General features: G+C 41.9%; 1 protein-coding gene across 1 annotated transcript in view; it reads left to right on the forward strand.

Annotated features, from left to right (window-relative positions):
* LOC119301768 (formin-like protein 20) overlaps nucleotides 1–5,766 on the forward strand; it is a 20,103-nt gene extending 14,337 nt beyond the window's left edge. The window contains exon 4 of the mRNA XM_037578749.1: nucleotides 5,754–5,766. The gene's annotated coding sequence lies outside the window, so the exon portion shown is untranslated. The remainder of the gene's footprint in view (nucleotides 1–5,753) is intronic.
* Nucleotides 5,767–8,796: the final 3,030 nt, after the last annotated feature.

Here is an 8,796-nt window from a genome sequence, read left to right on the forward strand (position 1 = left end):
GGTAACCCCTGGTACTCTGAAACGACCCGAACCATTCTGGTATCCGAATGTAACCTTTCAATATATGAATCTTTATGTCTCGACTTTCGAGACTCCTTGTCATGTCCGTGATCTCATCCGGGACTCCGAACGAACTTCGGTTCATCAAAACACGAAACTCATAATACAAATCATCATCAAACGTTAAGCGTGTGGACCCTACGGGTTCGAGAACTATGTAGACATGACCGAGACACATCTCCGGTCAATAACCAATAGCAGAACCTGGATGCTCATATTGGCTCCTACATATTCTACGAAGATCTTTATCGGTCAAACCGCACAACAACATACATTGTTCCCTTTGTCATCGGTATGTTACTTGCCCGAGATTCGATCGTCGGTATCATCATACCTAGTTCAATCTCGTCACCGGCAAGTCTCTTTACTCGTTCCGTAATGCATCATCCCGTGGCTAACTCATTAGACACATTGCTTGCAAGGCTCATAGTGATGTGCATTACCAAGAGGGCATAGAGATACCTCCCCAATACACGGAGCAACAAATCCTAATCTCGATCTATGCCAACTCAACAAACACCATCGGAGACACCTGTAGAGCACCTTTATAATCACCCAGTTACGTTGTGACGTTTGATAGCACACAAGGTGTTCCTCCGCTATTCGGGAGTTGCATAATCTCATAGCCTGAGGAACATGTATAAGTCATGAAGAAAGCAATAGCAGAAAAGCTAAGCGATCATTATGCTAAGCTAACGGATGGGTCTTGTCCATCACATCATTCTCTAATGATGTGATCCCGTTCATCAAATGACAACACATGTCTATGGCTAGGAAACTTAACCATCTTTGATTAATGAGCTAGTCAAGTAGAGGCATACTAGGGACACTTTGTTTGTCTATGTATCCACACATGTACTAAGTTTCCAGTTAATACAATTCTAGCATGAACAATAAACATTTATCATGATATAAGGAAATATAAATAACAACTTTATTATTGCCTCTAGGGCATATTTCTTTCAGTCTCCTTCTTGCACTAGAGTCAATAATCTAGATTATATAGTAATGATTCTAACACCCATGGAGTCTTGGTGTTGACCATGTTTTGCTCGTGAGAGAGGTTTAGTCAACGGGTATGCAACATTCAGATCCGTATGTATCTTGCAAATCTCTATGTCTCCCTCCTTGACTTGATCGCGGATGGAATTGAAGTGTCTCTTGATGTGCTTTGTTCTCTTGTGAAATTTGGATTCCTTTGCCAAGGCAATTGCACTAGTATTGTCACAAAAGATTTTCATTCGACCCGATGCACTAGTTATTACACCTAGATCGGATATGAACTCCTTCATACAGACTCCTTCATTTGCTTCTTCCGAAGAAGCTATGTACTCCGCTTCACACGTAGATCCCGCCACGACGCTCTGCTTGGAACTGCACCAATTGACAGCTCCACCAATCAATATAAATACGTATCTGGTTTGTGACTTAGAGTCATCCGAATCAGTGTCAAAGCTTGCATCGACGTAACTATTTACGATGAGCTCTTTGTCACTTCCATAAACGAGAAACATATCCTTAGTCCTTTTCAGGTATTTCAGGATGTTCTTGACCGCCGTCGAGTGATCCACTCCTGGATTACTTTGGTACCTCCCTGCTAAACTAATAGCAAGGCACACATCAGGTCTGGTACACAGCATTGCATACATGATAGAACCTATGGCTGAGGCATAGGGAATTACTTTCATTTTCTCTCTATCTTCTGCAGTGGTCGGGCATTGAGTCTGACTCAAATTCACACCTTGCAACAAAGGCAAGAACCCTTTCTTTGACTGATCCATTTTAAACTTCTTCAAAACTTTATCAAGGTATGTGCTTTGTGAAAGTCCAATTAAACGTCTTGATCTATCTCTATAGATCTTGATGCCCAATATATAAGCAGCTTTACCGAGGTCTTTCATTGAAAAATTCTTATTCAAGTATCCTTTTATGCTATTCAGAAATTCAGTATCATTTCCGATCAACAATGTGTCATCCACATATAATATCAGAAATGCTACAGAGCTCCCACTCACTTTCTTGTATATACATGCTTCTCCAAAAGTCTGTATAAAACCATATGCTTTGATCACACTATCAAAACATATATTCCAACTCCGAGAGGCTTGCACCAGTCTATAAATGGATCCTGGAGCTTGCACACTTTGTTAGCACCTTTCGGATCGACAAAACCTTCTGGTTGCATCATATACAACTCTTCTTTAAGATATCCACTAAGGAATGCAGTTTTGACATCCATTTGCGAAATTTCATAATCATAAAATGCGGCAATTTCTAACATGATTCAGACAGACTTAAGCATCGCTACGGGTGAGAAGGTCACATCGTAGTCAACTCCTTGAACTTGTCGAAAACCTTTCGCAACAAGTCAAGCTTTGTAGACAGTAACATTACCATCAGCGTCGGTCTTATTCTTGAAGATCCATTTATTCTCTATTGCTTGCCGATCATCGGGCAAGTCAACCAAAGTCCATACTTTGTTCTCATACATGCATCTCATCTCAGATTTCATGGCCTCAGGCCATTTTGCAGAATCTGGGCTCATCATCTTCCTTATAGTTCGTAGGTTCGTCATGGTCAAGTAACATGACCTCCAGAATAGGATTACCGTACCACTCTAGTGCGGATCTTACTCTGGTTGACCTACGAGGTTCGGTAGTAACTTGATCAGAAGTTTCATGATCAACATCATTAGCTTCCTCACTAATTGGTGCAGGAATCACTGGAACTAATTTCTGTGATGAACTACTTTCCAATAAGGGAGAAGGTACTATTACCCCATCAAGTTCTACTTTCCTCCCACTCACTTCTTTCGAGAGAAACTCCTTCTCTAGAAAAGATCCATTCTTAGCAACGAATATTTTGCCTTCGGATCTGTGATAGAAGGTGTACCCAATAGTCTCCTTTGGGTATCCTATGAAGACACATTTCTCTGATTTGGGTTTGAGCTTATCAGGTTGAAGCTTATTCACATAAGCATCACAGCCCCAAACTTTAAGAAATGATAACTTGGGTTTCTTGCCAAACCACAGTTCATATGGTGTCGTCTCAACGGATTTAGATGGTGCCCTATTTAATGTGAATGCATCCCTCTCTAAAGCATAACCTCAAAACGATAGCGGTAAATTAGTAAGAGACATCATAGATCGCACCAGATCTAATAAAGTGCGGTTACGATGTTCGGACACACCATTACGATGTGGTGTTCAAGGTGGCGTGCGTTGTGAAACTATTCCGCATTGTTTCAAATGAAGGCCAAACTCATAACTCAAATATTCACCTCCACGATCAGATCGTAGAAACTTTATTTTCTTGTTACGATGATTTTCCACTTCACTCTAAAATTCTTTGAACTTTTCAAATGTTCCAGACTTATGTTTCATCAAGTAGATATACCCATATCTGCTCAAATCATTTGTGAAGGTCAACGATACCCGCCGCGAGCATCAACACTCATTGGACCGCATACATCAGTATGTATTATTTCCAATAAGTCTGTTGCTCGCTCTATTGTACCGGAGAACAGAGTCTTAGTCATCTTGCCAATGAGGCATGGTTCGCAAGCATCAAGTGATTCCAAAAGCCCATCAGCATGGAGTTTCTTCATGTGCTTTACACAAATATGACCTAAACGGCATTGCCACAAATAAGTTGCGCTATCATTATTAAACTTGTATCTTTTAGCTTCAATACTATGAATATGTGTATCACTACTATCAAGATTCAATAAAAATAGACCACTCATCAAGGGTGCATGACCATAAAAGATGTTACTCATATAAATAGAACAACCATTATTCTATGATTTAAATGAATAATCGTCTCTCATCAAACAAGATCTAGATATAATGTTCATGCTTAACGCTGGCACCAAATAACAATTATTCAAGTCAAAAACTAATCCCGAAGGTAGATGTAGAGGTAGCGTGTCGACGGCGATCACATCGACTATGGAACCATTTCCCACGCGTGTCCTTAGCCAATCTTCGTTTAATCCGTAGCCCCTGTTTCGAGTTGCAAATATGAGCAACAGAACCAATATCAAATACCCAGGCGCTACTACGAGCATTAGTAAGGTACACATCAATAACATGTATATCAAATATACCTTTCACTTTGCCATCCTTCTTATCCGCCAAATACTTGGGGCGGTTCCGCTTCCAATGATCAGTCCCTTTGCAGTAGAAGTACTCAGTCTCGGGCTTAGGTCCAGACTTGGGCTTCTTCACTTGAGCAACAACTTTCTTGCCGTTCTTCTTGAAGTTCCTCTTCTTCCCTTTGCCCTTCTTCTTGAAACTAGTGGTCTTGTTAACCATCAATAGTTGATGCTCCTTCTTGATTTCTACCTCCGCGGCCTTTAGCATCGCGAAGAGCTCGAGAATTGTCTTATCCATCCCTTGCATATTATAGTTCATCGTGAAGCTTTTGTAGCTTGGTGGCAGTGATTGAAGAAGTCTGTCAATGACACTATCATCAGGAAGATTAACTCCCAGTTGAGTCAGGAGGTTGTGGTACCCAGACATTCTAAGTATATGTTCACTGACAGAACTTATCTCCTCCATCTTGCAGCTATAGAACTTATTGGAGACTTCATATCTCTCAATTCGGGCATTTGCTTGAAATATTAACTTCAACTCCTGGAACATCTCCGATGCTCCATGACGTTCAAAATGTCGTTGAAGTCCCGATTCTAAGCCGTAAAGCATGGCACACTGAACTATCGAGTAGTCATCATCTTTGCTCTGCCAGACATTCATAACATCTTGTGTTTTCCTGCAGCGGGCTTTGCACCTAGCGGTGCTTCCAGGACGTAATTCTTCTGTGCAAAAATGAGGATAATCCTCAAGTTACGGACCCAGTCCGTGTAGTTGCTACCATCATCTTTCAACTTAGCTTCCTCTAGGAACACATTAAAATTCAAAGGAACAGTAGCACGGACCATTTATCTACAACAACATAGACATGCAAAATACTATCACGTACTAAGTTCATGATAAATTAAAGTTCAATTAATCATATTACTTAAGAACTCCCACTTAGATAGACATCCCTCTAGTCATCTAAATGATCACGTGATCCATATCATCTAAACCATGTCAGATCATCACGTGAGATGGAGTAGCTTTCAATGGTGAACATCACTATGTTGATCATATCTACTATATGATTCACGTTCGACCTTTCGGTCTCAGTGTTCCGAGGCCATATCTGCATATGCTAGGCTCGTCAAGTTTAACCCGAGTATTCTGCGTGTGCAAAACTGGCTTGCACCCGTTGTATGTGAACGTAGAGCTTATCACACCCGATCATCACGTGGTGTCTTGGCACGACGAACTGTAGCAACGGTACATACTCACGGAGAACACTTATACCTTGAAATTTAGTGAGAGATCGTCTTATAATGCTACCGTCGAACTAAGCAAAATAAGACACATAAAAGATAAACATCACACGCAATCAAAATAAGTGATATGATATGGCCATCATCATCTTGTGCCTTTGATCTCCATCTCCAAAGCATCGTCATGATCACTGATACATCTCCAACGTATCTATAATTTTTTATTGTTCCATGCTATTATATTATCTGTTTTGGATGTTTAATGGGCTTTAATATGATCTTTTATATTATTTTTGGGACTAACCTATTAACCGGAGGCCCAGTGCCAGTTTCTGTTTTTTGCTTATTTTAGAGTTTCACAGAAAAGGAATACCAAACGGAATCCAAACGGAATGAAACCTTTGCGATGATCTTTCTTGGACCGAAAGCAAACCAAGAGACTTGGAGTGGAAGTCTGGAACTCCGTGAGGTAGCCACGAGGTAGGAGGGCACGCCCAGGGGTAGGCGCGCCCCACCCTCGTGGGCCCCACATAGCTCCACCGACGTACTTCTTTTGCCTATATATACTCTTATACCCTAGATCGATCGCAGAGAGCCACGAAACCACTTTTCCACCGCCACAACCTTATGTACCAGTGAGATCCCATCTTGGGGCCTTCTCCGGCGATCTGTCGGAGGGGGAATCGATCACGGAGGGCTTCTACATCAACACCATAGCCTCTCCGATGAAGCGTGAGTAGTTTACCACAGACCTTCGGGTCCATCGTTATTAGCTAGATGGCTTCTTGTCTCTCTCTCTCTCTCTCTTTGATTATCAATACAAAGTTCTCCTTGATGTTCTTAGAGATCTATTCGATGGAATACTCATTTGCGGTGTGTTTGCCGAGATACGATGAATTGTGGGTTTATGAACAAGATTATCTATGAATATTATTTGGTTCTTCTCTGAATTCTTATATGCATGATTTGATATCTTTGCAAGTCTCTTCGAATTATCGGTTTAGTTTGGCCTACTAGATTGATCTTTCTTGCAATGGAGAAGTGCTTAGCTTTGGGTTCAATCTTGCGGTGTCCTTTCCCAATGACAGTAGAGGCAGCAAGGCACGTATTGTATTGTTGCCATCGTGGATAAAAAGATGGGTTTAATATCATATTGCTTGAGTTTATCCCTCTACATCATGTCATCTTGCTTAAAGCGTTACTATGTTCTTATGAACTTAATACTCTAGATGCATGCTGGATAGCGGTCGATGTGCGGGGTAGTAGTAGTAGATGCAGAATCATTTCGATCTACTTGACACGGACGTGATGCCTATATTCATAATCATTGCCTAGATATTCTCATAACTATGCGCTTTTCTATCAATTGCTCGGCACTAATTTTTCACCCACCGTAATACATGCTATCTTGAGAGAAGCCACTAGTGAAACCTATGGCCCCCGGGTCTCTTTCTTATTATATTGCATCTCTTTATTTACATCGCATCTTGTTTACTATTTTGCAATCTTTACTTTCCAATCTATACAACAAAAATACCAAAAATATTTACCTTACTATCTTTATCAGATCTCACTTTTGCGAGTGACCGTGAAGGGATTGACAACACCTTTATCGCGTTGGTTGCAAGGTTCTTGTTTGTTTGTGCAGGTACTAGGTGACTTGTGCGTTGTCTCCTACTGGATTGATACCTTGGTTCTCAAAAAACTGAGGAAAATACTTACGCTACTTTGCTGCATCACCCTTTCCTCTTCAAGGGAAAACCAACGCATGCTCAAGAGGTAGCAAGAAGGATTTCTGGCGCCGTTGTCGGGGAGATCTACGCCAAGTCAAGACATACCAAGTACCCATCATAAACTCTTCTCCCTCGCATTACATTATTTGCCATTTGCTACCTCTTGAGCACTGCGTTGGTTTTCCCTTGAAGAGGAAAGGGTGATGCAGCAAAGTAGTGTAAGTATTTCCCTCAGTTTTTGAGAACCAAGGTATCAATCCAGTAGGAGGCCACGCACGAGTCCCTCGCACATACACAAACAAATAAAATCCTCGCAACCAACGCAATAAAGGGGTTGTCAATCTCTTCACTGTCACTTACGAAAGTGAGATCTGATAGATATGATAAGATAATATTTTTGGTATTTTTGTGATAAAGATGTAAAGTAAATAAAGCAAAATAAAAACAACGCAAGAAATAGCTTGTTGACGGGAGATTAATATGATGGAAAATAGACCCGGGGGCCATAGGTTTCACTAGTGGCTTCTCTCGAGAGCATAAGTATTACGGTGGGTAAACAAATTTCTGTTGAGCAATTGACATAATTGAGCATAGTTATGAGAATATCTAGGTATGATCTTGTATATAGGCATCACGTCCGAAACAACTAGACCGACTCCTGCCTGCATCTACTACTATTACTCCACACATCGACCGCTATCCAGCATGCATCTAGAGTATTAAGTTCAAAAGAACAGAGTAACGCTTTAAGTAAGATGACATGATGTAGAGGGATAAACTCATGCAATATGATATAAACCCCATCTTGTTATCCTCGATGGCAACAATACAATATGTGCCTTGCTGCCCCTACTGTCACTGGGAAAGGACACCGCAAGATTGAACCCAAAGCTAAGTGAGGGAGTCCTGGATTAGGGGGTCTCCGGACAGCCGGACTATATCCTTTGGCCGGACTATTGGACTATGAAGATACGAGATTGAAGACTTCGTCTCATGTCCGGATGGGACTCTACTTGGCGTGGAAGGCAAGCTAGGCAATACGGATATGCATACCTCCTCCTTTGTAACCGACCTTGTGTAACCCTAGCCTCCTCCAATGTCTATATAAACCGGAGGGTTTTAGTCCGTAGGACAACATACAATCATACCATAGGCTAGCTTCTAGGGTTTAGCCTCTCTGATCTCGTGGTAGATCAACTCTTGTACTCCTCATATTATCAAGAATAATCAAGCAGGACGTAGGGTTTACCTCCATCAAGAGGGCCCAAACCTGGGTAAAACATCATGTCCCCTGCCTCCTGTTACCATCCGCCTTAGAAAGCACAGTTCGGGACCCCCTACCCGAGATCCGCCGGTTTTGACACCGACATTAGTGCTTTCATTGAGAGTTCCTCTGTGTCGTCATCATTAGGCTTGATGGCTCCTTCAATCATCGATAGCGATGCGGTCCAGGGTGAGACTTTTCTCCCCGGACAGATCTTTGTATTCGGTGGCTTCGCACTGCGGGCCAACTCGCTTGGCCATCTGGAGAAGATCGAGAGTTGCGCCCCTGGCCACCAGGTCAGGTTTGGAAGCTTAAACTACACGACCGATATCCTCGGAGACTTGATCTTCGACGGGTTCGAGCCCCTGCCTAGTGCGCCACACGGTCATGATGAGCAT

This window comes from Triticum dicoccoides, chromosome 5A (genome assembly GCF_002162155.2).
Source record: "Triticum dicoccoides isolate Atlit2015 ecotype Zavitan chromosome 5A, WEW_v2.0, whole genome shotgun sequence".
NCBI lineage: Eukaryota > Viridiplantae > Streptophyta > Magnoliopsida > Poales > Poaceae > Triticum > Triticum dicoccoides.